The sequence below is a fragment of the Siphateles boraxobius genome, unplaced genomic scaffold, assembly GCF_051911475.1.
Source record: "Siphateles boraxobius isolate OS27281-9 unplaced genomic scaffold, OSU_SipBor_1 13, whole genome shotgun sequence".
NCBI lineage: Eukaryota > Metazoa > Chordata > Actinopteri > Cypriniformes > Leuciscidae > Siphateles > Siphateles boraxobius.
Genome location: NW_027508733.1, coordinates 30260001 through 30275345, shown reverse-complemented (window position 1 = coordinate 30275345; position 15345 = coordinate 30260001). Strand labels below are relative to the sequence as shown.

Sequence of the window (15345 nt, the reverse complement as noted above, 5' to 3'; positions counted from 1 at the left end):
AAATAGATAATAGGAAGTGAAAATATCCAATAAGCGTCCTCTGCAGCTACCTACTGTTTACAATGGTAATTGTTTTTCTTCCCCCCCCAACATCTTGTAACTTTTAGGTTTTTAAATGGGGACAATGTTTGAAGGATTCTATTTTTTTGGGCGCATCACATTAAAAATAACATTTAAATTTGATATTATAGTTTTGAAGTGCTGGAAAAAGATGTGTAGTACTTTGCAAGCGTTTGACTATTTCTATCACAATACCATAGCTACGGTTAGTGTTACTTTATTAAATCCATGGTGAATGTTGCTGATTTGTGGACTTACAGCCTTCTATAACTTGTTCATTGGCACAATGTTTCTCCTCGTTTCAACGTCAGCGCTGTTTGATCTGATATCTATGGTTTATAACAGAACTCTGAATCCGAATGTTTCTCACTGGATCTCGCAGCGATGTTATTCATTCTGAGTCGAATTCAATGGATTTCTTCACTGGATTTCCCAGCGCTGTGCAGTTATGGTGTGGCGTGATCAAGATCGGCCCGCAACTGGTACAAGACTCGAGGCGCTGCGCTGTCTATTATTGGTCCGAACTAATAAAGGGGCTGTGAAGCACAAAAATTAGTAGCGCAGTTTCGTTCAGCTTTGGCCGCAGTCTGGAGCCCTGTTCAAGATGCCTACATCCAGGCTACAGAGTGCATTATCAGAAGTTTAATAGTGAGCTGTCTGATTGATTAAATTATTGAAATGATTGTCCTCGGGTGATCCAGACCCAGTCATTTCAGAGAAGAGCTTGACACACTGCGACAAGACTGCAACCTGAAGTCTGAAGACTTCGAATTTTGGAAAATAAATGACATTTGCTTCATTAAATGAAAATCACATAGGGCATGAGTAGGGAGACCTTTATAATCATGTCTGATTAGAGCTTTAAATCAACTCTGATTGCCAAAAATGACCATCTTGACAGAATTCCCACATAGAAAAGACTAAACCACGGAGGGTCCTCTGGGATCTAAAAGGGCCGGTTCTCAGGCAGGTGCTCTTTAGGGGCAGATCAGATTCTTGTTAAGGACCACCAGTAAAAAAAAAAAAAAAAAAAAAAACCATCTTGGAGCAGATAGACAATTGGGGCCAGTTGGTAAAGGATACCAGTGACAGCTGGGAACCCCCAGGCTCTTAACATGTACCAGGACACCATCCTGACCCAAAAACACTCAAGAGATACACCCAACTGCAAGGAGGACAGCCCTTGAATTCCTGGCACAATTCGCAGTTGCAGGGATTGATTTAATTTCCTCCTCTCTTGGAATCTTACAATGGTCGATATACAATGATGACCAGCTTACCTATAAAAAGTAAACATTAAATTGTTTGCAAACCAATTACCTAATTTTCATCAATCTGTAAATGTAACATCTTTGAGCAAATACATTTTTAGAAAAAATAAATACATAAATAAATGAAAGGTAGGGTGGACTGATTTTTAAGGCAAATTTTACAAATCAATTATTAATCTATGAATTATTTTTCCAATTCGCAGATTAAATAAAATAAGAAATTCTGAATAACTTTGATTATTTTCGGATTAGTCAATCAATAAATAATATATTCCATTATTTATTTTTTTACAAATGTTTTCGGGGCTCAACGCTAAGGATTTTTTCTACAGTGCGTACATTTTTACTTGCCCTGCCAAAATGTTCACTGGCCCCACAACAAAGTAATAAATAAATACTTTTAATTAGTTATTGTTTTCGTTCGTAAAGACAAGTAAACAGTGAGCATGCTGGGAGCCAGAGCTGCAATCATTGAGGATGTTAACCTGTTGATTAAAATTTAAGCAGCATATGTAACGCATGGCATATTATCTTTGGCCACCCAGATAAAATGTGATTGTTGCTAAAATATTTACTTTTTATCATTGAGAAAGCTGTAAACAACAAAAGCACACAGAAATAGTTTCTACATGGTCAAAGCAAAAGCGCACCCGAAAAATCTTATCAGCACAAAAACATAAAATGGATAAAACTGCTCTGTGAGTGATGAACCACAAGGTATGAGAACCAAATCACCTGCCCTAATGAATCGGAAATAGCGATATGCTAAACTGACCAAAAAAAAAAAAAAAAAGGGGTGTTGGGGGCTAGGGGGAGAAATCAAATTAGATACAGAAAAAAAATCCAGTTCAAGGACATAAGAAACAATGATACAGCTCTTATTTCTGGCGGAAGAAACCCAAAACGCACACATATCCTGCCCTATGAATTTATCAGCATTTAAAATATCATTCAGGATTAGGAATATCATGTCTGAAACCGTAAGACGGCCAGATGGCCCTCCTTCTCACACACACACACACACACACACACACACACACACACACGCACACACGCACACACACACACATGCACGCATACACACGCACGCACACACTCGCACGCACACACACACGCACGCACACACGCACGCACACACGCACAGGTCTTAACGCCACTAGGCAGCAAATGGAGGGAGTGAATCTGCAATATCTGTGAATGAGCTGCAAGGTCTCATGGTGCTGAGCCGAAGCAGTGGAAAGCAGGGAGTGTCACATTCAGCACACGGATATGGACTGCAGGAGGGATGACGGGATGGCAGACATGAGGAGGAGGGAGTGCTGGACTTTACTAATGTGTGAAAATGAAGGACAACTCGCAAGGGGCCACCAATGGCATTCGGCGCCTATTACAATCAGCATTTCTGTTCTTTGAGCCTATAAAGCCATCGAAACAAGGGCCTGCTTATACACACACAACAGAAACGTGCTTGTTTTTCTAGCATATAAGACGCAACCAAAGGAGAGCTCTTCAAGGAAGATCAATGTTTGTTCAGAACAAACGACAGTAGAGCAAATTGCAAGGAAGAATTTTTTACTTGCTGCAACTTTGATGGCAACTACCGATCAAAGCCAGTTTTTCCAAGCAGTAAACGGACCGAACGTGGTAAAAGTGCTATAAGTAGTGCCCTTAACCCAAAACAGAAGGGCAACAGATGGCCTGAGAGACATAACCACCGGCTTGTTTAACACAGAGTATCTTAGATCAATGGTCTGTGTCAATAAACACCTCACAGTAGACATCAACAACCCAACTGTGTATTTAATATAGATGCTGAGATACACGTGGGTTTGAGTTAGACAATAACTCTCGAGGATATGTTCTGTTTGTTATGAAACCAGGAAGGCTGGAACTGTACCCTGCGGATAAGGACACAAAACAGGGCAAATCACTGATAAGACTGTGCCGAGAGATCTTCCTATATCTGTGATATTTGAGAAGACTGTACAGCAGTCGAAGATCTCATAGATTATTGTTGTGGAAAACATTCTCTCAAATATAAGACACATAAATCAAATACACTGAAATATTACAAAAACAAAAAGAGAAGCCAATACGAAAAAATAATCACATTGAGAGACTCTTTTTTGGATGAGAACCCCCAGTGATCCTATTCTTCTTGTCATACGCTTAAAGAGAGCTGTAGTTTCAGATGAAACATTTGCATAAAATAACTAATCCACTGTACCAAATGACTTTTCTTCATTACATTGATGGCAGAAGGGTACCGCTATATTGGAATCACTCATACTTTTCCACAAATTTATGAAATTAAATCAGCTCAAACTGCTTTCAGACTCATTTATTCATTCATTGTAGGGCTGTCACTAACAATTTTTTTGGTAACGGAGTAATCGATCACTTATTTTGGTAATTGGTCTGTTTTTTTTACTACAAAAAATAAATGAACCGAAGCGAACAATAGTCTTTAAAATGGCTTGAAATAATAATAAGACAATAATAATTGGTTCAAATAAAGTATTAAAACAGGGCTCGAATTTCGGTGCGGGATTGCGGGTATTGCGCATCATTTTAATCATTCCCGCAGGTCTTGTGTTTATAATGCGGGAAATTCCCGCAAACATTCGTTCAATCTAGCATGTAGGCCAATGAGTGAATTTAACCTAACAGATTATAAGATCAAATCAGTCATTTTAAAACTTTATGCGAGACGCAATTTCACAAACAGCGTGAGTGATTCTGCCAATGCCGCGTCTTCTCTGTCTCTCAAAATGTGTTGCACAAGGCAAGCCAATCGCGCTGCAGCTGCAGGCGGCGACTCTAGACTCGCGTTTCAGGAGTCGGGACATTTGATGGAAATGTCACTTGCATCGTCACTAATGTTTATAATTTGTGCGTCTTTTTAAGTCTTACCTATTTAAACATTCAAGCGATTTTAAAACGCATAACAAACAGCTCGGGAGTAACAAAACTGAGTTATTTTTCTTGAATTATAGCGCTTTAACGGTCAAAAGCACACAACATTGTCTAAATTCCAGTCTTGGGGAGTATCCTCTCAAACACAATCGGTTATTTCTTAAAAAAATAATACAAAAAGAAAATGCATGTGACACTATAATGAAAACAGTATGGGCCGTTCACATTACGTCTTTTGCGCGTTCATCCTTTGCTGAAACGTCTTCGTCTTCATGGAGAACGTGGCTCATGATTGCTGAGCAACACGGAGCCCTTTTTAAAAGAGGAGAAAGTGGCGCGGACTGCGCTTCACACGCAACATGTGAACGTGGATCCGTGCGCTAGCTCTTAAAGTGAGAGTAGCCTATAATGTGTCTGTCATTATTGTATATAAAACAACAAAAGATAGCATTAATTGTAAGGAATCAGGATTAATAGCCTATGTATTCAAAATTATACAGGACTAAAATACTATTCCGTGTTATTTTACATTTAATTACTTTTTTCTGTTTCTGTAGTATTTCTGAATACTAGTGTTATTAGACCTAAACTTTTCTCTTTATTTCATGTATTTATTTGTGCTACTTTTTTCAATTTAATTCAAAGATTGAAATCAAGCTTTCTTTTGTTGTGTAAACTAAAAAAAATGACCCCATTGTAAAAACACAAATACAATGAGTGAGCAAACATTTAGCTGAACTATTTTTTAAAAATTGTCTAAAAAAACTCCCCCCTCAAATTAAAAAATCCCCCCCCCCCATAAGAATGACCTAAAGGGGGATTTCCCCCCTATTTTCCAAAACGAAATTCAGGCCCTGTAAAAGCAAACAATCATATGGTTTTATTGAACAACACTTAAAATACATAATGCAATGCATAATAACCAATTAACTTATGTACATTACATATTATAACAAAAGCCTGCAGAGGGCACCAACGGCATGGTGAGTGTTGTTATTACACTTTAGGCTACAGCTCAAATCCTTGTTTAATATTTGCCAACTTAATTTTTAATATTTGGTCCCTCTTTTTTATAGAAATGCTATAGCCACTGTAATTTCATGAGCAAGAACATGTGGACATAAAAACACTGAATAAGGGTTTATACTTTTATTTTGAAATTGCAAAGAACAATTTGCATATAGAAACATATTGATGTATTCTGCTGTTGGCGTAGGTTTATAACGATTTACCTTACAAATCTTATCAATGATAATGTGATATTGATTTTGTTTCTAATAAAGTTTGCACTTAAGAAATTTAACATTACAATTTGGTAATGTAAATGTAAAATGACACTGTAGTTTTCACTGTATAAATTAAATATAATTAATCTTTGTAAAAGCTGTGTTTTGTTGTTTGATTAACATTAATGATAAGGAGCAGCAGGTTATAGGCCACTGTTGTTTTTAGACCTAGGCTAACGCACGGATCCAATGTATAATAAAACCAGGGCTGCCAACTCTAACGCATTCAGCGTGAGACTGACGCAATTGACACTTTTCACACGCTCACGCCACACATCCATTTCCTTGAGAACAATTAACGCCTATCTTATGTACCTAATATTTATCTAAATGAGTAAATATTGAATCAAATCACAAGAATTGAAATCGTGAAATTTGTGTCAAGCTATAATAAAAAAACGTAGCTTACCAGAAATTGTACCATGTAAAGATTGTAGCATGTTGCCACTAAACATAATAAAATTCTGTTTAGTTATTAAAATGTTTTGACGATCACAATACACTTATTGTGATGCAAGATATTTTTTTACATACCGCATCCCCATAAACTCCAAGCTAAACTCAAAAGATGGAAGGTCTGTGATAGCCATCTAATTTCTTTCTCATCTGTTTTTTTTTTTGTGCGTGTTTGTGTATGTGTCCATTCAAGCGCAAGGAGGCACCAAAGAGGAATTAATTCGAAGTTTGTGAGCTATCTGAAACCCACCTATCTGTGTGTCACGCTTCGAGTGTGTGCGGATGACAGCGCGTTCATAGCGCGTAACACACAGATAACAGTGCACAAGTACTGAATTGAGTTCTCTTTTGCCTCTTCTTGCACTGAAATGGCTGAAAATCACTTGAATGTGTAAATTGGTAAGACAAAACACATGCAAATGATAAATTTTCAGTCTATGATGATTAAACTTTGCAATTAACCATCAAACCACATGTGTGCCGAACCATAGGGCCTGGTCCTTACAGATCACGGATCAACTAAGATCCGTTACACGTTAGACAAAATCAAGTATTCAAATATTCATAAAAAATCTAGATGCTAACTGCCATTTTAACAATGTATTGTTCAATTATGCCAATTTAAATGACACCAAGCCAATGTTAGCAACACAAATTTGTCATATTTGTGTGGATGACATGTGATTCAGTTAGAATTAGATGAAAAAATTATAAATAAGTAGGCTAATGCTTTGCACCACATGCCATTGTTTTCCAACAAAAGTATTAAGTGAACATATATTTACTATAATATGAAATAGCTAGACCATCTTAAGCCAAGTATTTTAGAATTATCCATGCTGTTTTAATAACCTTATATTAATTGAGTCTATATGGAATAGACTATTTGTAAAAAATAATTTGTCACAATGCATAACCATTTAAAATGAATTAGTGGGGATTAAAATTGGTGAAAACTGATGACCTGAAATGTCATGGCCTGACAGGGTCAGCAGAAGGAAAAAAAAAAGTTGATCCCGGTAACCAAAGGACAAATTAAAAAAGACATAGGCTAATAACTACGGCCAACATAAGTGGTGTGTTGGTGGAAAATATTCAACAATGACTGATGTTTGGAAATGTAAAAAACCTTGACTAAAGAAGTAAAAGTGCATGAGAAAAATCTATATCTTTGTCATATGGAGCAACAGAACATCATTATTCCGGTCCCATCCTTCTTTCCTACCTCTTTCCAACCACCCACTTTCTGCATTTCATTCATAAATTAGATAAGGCTCTCAAACCAATACTGTATTGCTCCTCACGAACAAGCATTCCTGAAGCAACCTTACCCTGCCAAAGTAACTACCTTCCCACAAACACACACATTTGAAAATCTGAACAATGCGAATACACCCTTGGCAATACCAGGTCCTCTACTCTACACATACAAAATGGAAGCTACTGGGATAAATTGTTGGGTTTTAGTTTATCGTATGTGAGAGAGCACTTTCCTCCATCAACATGAAATAACTCAAGAGCATGGTGGTCTCAAATAATAATAAGAACAGAGTCCATCATTGTCTCCACAGACACCAGGAAGTGTGAAGACAGGCAGTGGTGTTGACTTGTAAGAAATAACACTCATGCGTTCCTCAAGTTCCACAGCGGTTCTGCTGTATTTACTAGGTCATCACTGCAAGTTATGAACCAGCTGGTAGGTTACATTGTTTGTCAGCGTCAAATACACCTGGTCTGGCACATTTCCACCACCCCATAGTCTCTTTAAAGTATATATTATCAGAGGCCAAGATCTTGACACCAAAGCCAGTGTGAAAAGCACGCTCTAGCCAGTGTGAAAAGCACGCTCTAGCCAGTGTGATGTTTGCTGTCCAAGTCGTTTAATGATTTAAGGTCTGCTGGGTTAGATGAGGCCTAACTAATGACTTGTGTCGGCACATTTTACAGCCTAGCTTCTGCACCAGACCCAACCCCAGAGTTTAATACTTAAGGTTAGGTTTAATAATTAGCAATACTTGTCTTAGCAAACATCTCTAATGCATCATAAAAAAATTAAAGGGAAAAAATGATTGGTGCATGCTGCATCTTTATTTCAAAAGAACGAAAGAAGCTTTGTTTCTGAAATTTGTGGGAGGGTGGATTTACAGAAAAATCCACTAGGTCCGATTCCTTAAAGCGATATTCCACAAATTGACACCCCCTCCTCCACACCAGTAACATTCAAGGAAAATTAAATTGACGGATTTAAGATTCGCAAGGAGTGGGCAGAGTGCGGCCTGGCACATGCCCTGAATTTTAAACTCTAATCAGACCCCCTGCTTTATTGCCGGCACTGATTTCAATTGGCGGTGGAAGCGGGGTAGCAGAAGACAGAGACTCTGCAAAGATAACAAAAGCATTTTTCTTAGATATGTCTGATTTTGCATGTACCACAGAAGATGTATTAATTTATTACAAAAAGGAAGATAAATCAGAAGATAGGCCAGTCTCTAAACGTGAGAAGAAAGAGCAAATGACCTACACTAAGGACATATGAATGTTAAAACAGCGATCGATAACAAGCGAAAGACCATAGAGGAATATGCCAGAGTAGGCCCAGCTAAGAGTGTTAAGACTGCACGAGGGCGGTAAAGGGTGCTATTTCTGCACGCCAGAACGACAACCCACTGAAAACGTTGGGCTAGGAGTTTCCACTCTATTACTGTCGTTATCAACCGTTTTAAATCCAGGGCCACAGATTTTCCACAACAATACTTGAAGGCCCCATGACTCTTACTTTCATTTGTGAAATACTGGCTATGGATTTTTTTTTTAAATATACTTTCTCATAATTTCTACCTGTTAAACCATTTCAGAGTTTGACATAACTCAAAAATATATAGTGGCTTGCACACCTGAATCGTAGGTGCTCTGGATGACATTACAATATAAAATAGAATACATAGGCCTAAATCCCATACACTCAATGTTGCAGAATCACAAAAAAATATTTTTAAGAATGAAATCAAAATCGTCCCTATTTACTTTGTTAGAGCACATTACTAGTCTTGTGGTGAATAATTCATTTGATTCAAAAATTTATTTTTTTGTCTTCGCAATCTTTGATCAAAATCTGAAAAGTACAAGCCACGCCCTCTATTTTTCCTCAATCAATATTCCATTTCACTCGGAAAAAAACTTCACGGTGGAACTTCACGTGCAACTTCACGGTGACATTAATGAGCAATGAAAGCCTTACAAACACGCAGACTAAAAATGTCCAGTTTTTCAAGTTCTAGAAAGCAAACTTTTAAAAACATTTCCTAGAACATAGAAATCCTGGTTCTTCATAGGAATAAAGGAGTTGCTGAGGGGGTAAATTGAAGTAAGATATCTTGATTTTTAGTGGTTTCATTTAAATAATTTTAAGGTATCTCAGGACCCTCTTTGAAGTATACATGACCAAGATCACTAAAAGTGATTAGTTAAAGTAAAACTAAGGCCTAGATTTATGTTTCAACTTGAATTAGCTTTCAATGGATGGAAAAAAAACGTCCTGGCCAAATCATAAATGGTTAATATATCATTGTTTAAACAGCACATTGTAAATCACTAACTTTAAGTAGACATTTCAAGGCCTAAGGCGTTCACGTGACTCCCACTTCTGTGAATGTGTAGCTGGCCTGAGTACAAATGGCACTCTAGTCCACAACCAGCCTCGCTCTTTACGGTTTACCGGGCTAATCTGTTAACAAAGTGTGAGTGTTTCCTCCAGTCTTGGTCCAGTTCTGAAGGTAGTAGCAGTTCTAAGCTCACTCAAGACAACTCCACAATTAGGCTACCCTCCTAATGCATTCTCACAAAGATCACGATAGACAGTCGCACTTCGGTAAACCGCAGGCAATTTGTGTGGGAGTCAAAGATCACCTCAAAGCAGCGGCTCAGTAGGGGTAAACCGAGAGCCTCCCTTCATCCAAAAGGCTGCTGGTCACAAATTGCTGCATGCAAACATTAAACAGGCCCAATGTTTCATTTTCCTCTCAAATCCTTAGACGCAACCCCCAACTGTTATCGATCAGCCAGACACAACATCAGACATGGTAATATGTAAACAACATCTTTAAAAATCAATATTATTGCATTTGTAAGCAGGTAATTTAAGCGCGTCTGTGTGAGGTGGCCTTTATCTGCCCAGTTTCTCCCATCCAGAGCTGACAACATGTCTCAGTCTCCAGGCCATCGCGTTAACATCCTATGCTACATTAAACTTGCGTTTCTACAGCATGCTGAGCTAGTGAATCACGCCGTCTTCCCTGTAAGACAGATCTTCCTTCCTGTTTTCCCTCTGCCGAGACCACAGGCCAGGACGTCTCCATTGAGCCCATTGAAATCCAAATGAAAAACACTGTTGCGTTTGCAGCCACAAGAACTCGGCATGTCGACCGCGGATGAAAAGCTGCTATTTTTTAAATCGCTGCTTTGTGTTCAAGGTACGCGGAGGAGAAGGTCGCACGATGTACTCAAAGCTGTTTACTTCCAAAATGTCAAAGTGCAGCTTTAGTCTAAAGGCCTCCGACACTACAGAAAGTCTTGACCCGAGTTGTGCTGCAGCATTACATGAAAAAAGTGTTTTTTCTTTCCCAACACTGTACTATTTTTGCTTTTTCCACTCTCTCCCATCTCTCTCTTAAAAACTAAGTGTTAAGCTGTTGTTGCTAATATTGGTTTTTGCCGATACGCATTATACAGCTGAACCCTGACATTACAGTTCGGCAGGATAAAGTTATATGTAGAGCTTGTAGACTTAAAAACCATTTGAGCAATGGCCCTATATAAAAGAAAGAAATATGTTTATGGAAATATGGTTTATTAACCTTATTTCCAGCAAAAATAACTACATCAATAGTTTTTGCGAAATAAAATGATTCATATTGCACAATATCTATGATAAATCTCTACGAATATATTATAAATGTGCACGGAAAACAAAAGGAGGCATTTTAAAAAAAGGTTCAGTTTTTTTTTTTTTTTTTTAAATCTATACAATGACAGTCAATGGGGTCCAATGTTGTTCTTCTAAATATCTTTGTGTTCAGCAGAAGAAAAATGCATGTTTGGAATGACATGACGGTGAGTAAATGATGACAGAACAGCAATTTTTAGATGAACTACACTGAAAAAAAAAAAGCAGCTGCCTTAAATTAAGTACAACCAAGTCATTTCAACTTAAATTACATTAAACTGACAAATGAGATGAATCTTGTATAAGAACATTGAAAATTGCTTAACTTTGAGTTAAAAGCAATGTAAAAACATGTTGTCATAACTTATTGATCCTATATATTTTTTTTGTGTATCGGGATATTTAACGTAAAAAAAAAGATTAGACAAATGATTGAAACGGGGGCAGTGAAAAACATGAAGGTTTACTGACATCAACTGAAAGATATCAACATGCACCGCTAAATCGTTGACAATAAGACCAAGAACGTGTATTAAGAATGTAAACACAGGCAGGTTTGATTTCCTGTCGACTTTAAACCTCAGTGAATGAGCTGGTCAATTCTGACGTTACGGCGCACTATAGGAGATTGCAAACTAAGCTTGGGCCACATGGGCAAAGCAATGTGGCAGAACATTAACTCATTAAGCGAACGCACGTCTCCTCGGCGGGACTGCATGTTATTGCATTTTATAGAAGTGCACAGTATTAGACGGGAAATCTATTTGCTCGGTGCCAGGCGGTAACATGGATATTTCTCAGCTTTCTTCTTCTCAGCTCCACACCTCTGCTGATGATGCAAGTCTTATCACAGTGCCGATAGTACGCAGCCTTGCATTAGAGCCGTTTCCCGCTGCCTTTAAAGCCCCCTCCCTCAGAACAGAGCCCCAGGGTTATTTACAAGCAGTGCTACAGAAATCTAGGTTAGGCTGCAATTGAAGTGTGAACTATTGCACACTGCAGCAGACAGTGCCTCCAAAGACTGAAGCAGCTTACTGGAAAATAAACAAGAGATCTGCATGTGTTTGTGTGCGAAAAAATAAAAAGACGACATGTTCGTGGTACAGGAGCAGCGAACTTGGGATCAAATCCAATCACCCTACAAGATTACGTGTCTGATTACGAAAGCACAGGAGTTATAAGAGGTCCGCTGCATGACTCTACACTGGGAATTTTCCCGTGGGTGCACCTTTTCCGCTCGGCCTCGCCTCACAGTCAGGTATGGCGTAATCCAACTTTAAGGCTTTATTTGTGCGGAGAGATTTGTGCAAACCCCAAATAGGTACTTTACAGTCTCAACCCTGCAATCATCTACAATAAACTTTCAGGCACCTGTCTGGGGGGTGGGGGGTGTTCTCATACATTTTTGTCTATTTTTTATAACCCAACAACAATGAAGTCACATGTGCAGGAAATAAATCAATATTGTCATCCTCTACTAATGTTTTCTCAGCACTCCTCCAGAAGGGTTGCACCATAAAAGGACGTTTTTACAAGGTGCATCAGGAATAAATATCTCCGCGGACTGGTTAGCTCAAACAAATTAAGGCATAAATGAACATGCAATTACAGAGCCAAGAGAGTTCTTCTCAGGGGCAAAGTGAATCAATAACACTTGACAAGTGCAACAGTACAACAGACCAGAACATCTTCTGCAAGACGATCAGCCCAAAGGGTATTGCAATACCTGCAATCGCAATTAAATTAAGGGCACCTGAGGAAAAAAAAGAATTGGGGCAACTTAGCCTCCCACCACAGACTTTCAATGGGTTCCTAGTTCAATCTAGAAATGGCAGTAAGAATATGAAACTAAAACTTACAGAAGAAACACAACAGATGTGTCATGAGAGTACTTGCACAAGAAAAAAAAGGGCAGGAAGGAAACTTATACCTGTCCTCTAATTTTATCCCCCTTTACTCACTGGATTTTCCCTTGGGAAGGAATGAGGGGGTTGCAGAAAATAGACTCAACTACATGCCAAGGCAGAGATATGGCCTTATTCCAGAACAACTCACTTTAAACCTCGTCCATATGAGATATTCAGTGACTAAACGACCAACCGACTCAACACGGAAAAAGTTATGTGGGAGTTTTTGGTTTCAAATCTGGGTTTGATGGACTGAACACGACTAAAAAATAGATGTACAGTTTATAACGTTAAGTTTCGGGTCAGAAGGGAATATACAATTTGAAAAGATATTTGAAACTTTGTTCAAAATATTGTCAACTACCCCTCAATGGTATAACTTGTATTGATTGCATAAATTGCACAATTCTATGGATCATAGACTCTCAAATGTATAACATTTTAAACATAACTATTAGGCCTAGCTATGATGTAAAATTACTAACATTACACAAAACAAAAGCATAAATATAATGGGAACACTTTATTTTAAAGTGACGTAGTTACATTGTACTCAAATAAGTATTGAGCATAATATTAATTAACTAGATGTAGCATACTTACTATAGTTTATAGGTTTAGGGTTATTACTTGTAATCATGAATAATTTTCTGTTATTACTATAGAATGTACATGAAGTAACATTGTAACTACATCGCCTTAAAACAAAGTGTTACCAAAGACATGAATTATGAATATTCTAATATTATTGTTATTATTATTAATGACATGCCTTGATTGTTGGAATCTGATGATTTAGATATTATTTGGTCAAAAAGCAGAAGCCATTTTTAAAACTAAGGTTTGCAAAGACATTTAAATATCAGTAATTGTCTCTAAAACGATAATAGTCAATATTTATATTAAATGTGGACACGCATGCAATTCAAGTGTTTGGTTACTACAGATTCATGATTCACTTGATTAAAATCATTGTAATAATGTCATATAATGTCGTGTCTATGTGAAGCTTTTTCTTCCCAAACCAGTACACAATTTCACCACTGCCTTATTTTGGAGTCAACCATGTGTTCAGTTAAAACCGACTGACCACTGCATGTTCGCAGAAGAGCATAAGATGAAAAAGTCAAATACTGAAGGATAATGTGGAAACCAAATGTCTGGCATGCGCATGGAGGTCTTGGTGTCCCTTGACAAGAAGGGAAAAAACCCCTCACACAGCTGAAAGGTTTAAAAACGTCTCCATGGAGAGGCAGACGTGATGAACATGCTAAAAAGCCAAACAAGCCAATAAGTGGGGAAAAAAAATCCTCCTGGTTCATTAGTGCCACACACTGAGGTTACTTTGTTATGTCTATATGAGGATAGAGAGACAAAAACAAATTCACAAAACCATTTAAACTCAAATGCAAACCCCTTTCATCAACATTTCTTTACGAAAATGTCAGACAACAATATTTATTTACATCGTACAACAAGCGATCAAAGCCTAACCTGATGTGTAAACACGTAAAACGAGACAGTGTTTTAAAACACAATCCTCAAAAGTCTGAAAAGGCGCTAGAAAGGGTTAAAAAAGAAACGAAGAAACCAAATTCAACGCGGAAATTAAATTTGACTGCACCATGTTTGACATTACACAGATTTAAACCTTTTTCTGCTTAGACTTGACATTATTGATCATCTGTTGGTAATCAATACCATCTGAAACGACCCAATAATGTCCTTTAAGATGGCAATAAGCGGAATAATAAACCAGGTGATGATAATATCGAGAGATAATAATGATGTTATACCGGAAACGAGTTACCTTTATCGCCTTTTCAGCACATAAATTCAAAAGTCAGGCCACTGATATCGAAATATAACCAACTTGACAGATTAATGAATCGATCGCCCGAGACCTTCATCTAAACCTCCAAAAATAAACATTAACGATGGAAATCACAACTATACCAAGACTGAGTTCGCTATATGGGTCATTAGAGGAGGGGAAAAACACGACAAAAGCGACGTTGATTCAAATCTTATTTGAATATTCGATTCTGATAAACGGTTGGGTTGTTATGCTTTTTTTGTAACGTAAAAGCGTTAAAGCCTATCTCACGACGTGACGCGTTTAAAGCGACGCTTAAAACTAAAAGACCCACGAAGCTTGTTCGATTATAAATCAAGCGTTTTGGTTTGTCGCGTCGGCGCTCGTTTGCGGTGTAGATGGGGCTGTTACACCTGTTTGCATTTGGTTTGCATTAGGAGCGTCAGTCTCTATGCAGCACACACACAGCCGAGCCTAAAAATATTACCTTTAATTCATCCAACTGCCTCAAAAGCACTTTACACGATGTCTTACCTCGGTGGGGATAGATCGGCGTCACATCGCAGCCATTATATTATCTTGATTTCAAGCTTATAGACGCATCCGTGCGCAAGGAGGAGAAGAAATCTCGCCCTTCTACCCCTCTTCTCTCTCCATCTACACGAATCAATCCGCACACACACTTTCACTG

The 15345-nt window shown here is 38.0% G+C and overlaps 1 protein-coding gene across 2 annotated transcripts in view; it reads right to left on the bottom strand.

The window, feature by feature from the left end:
* The window catches only part of dag1 (dystroglycan 1), a 37915-nt gene that overhangs the window by 20946 nt on the left and 1624 nt on the right, over window positions 1-15345 (bottom strand). The window contains exon 1 of one of the 2 annotated variants that reach the window (XM_077226982.1): window positions 15189-15345. This exon is cut by the window's right edge and continues 30 nt beyond it. The exons of the other annotated variant lie outside the window; for it this stretch is intronic. The gene's annotated coding sequence lies outside the window, so the exon portion shown is untranslated. The remainder of the gene's footprint in view (window positions 1-15188) is intronic. 2 annotated transcript variants of the gene reach the window in all.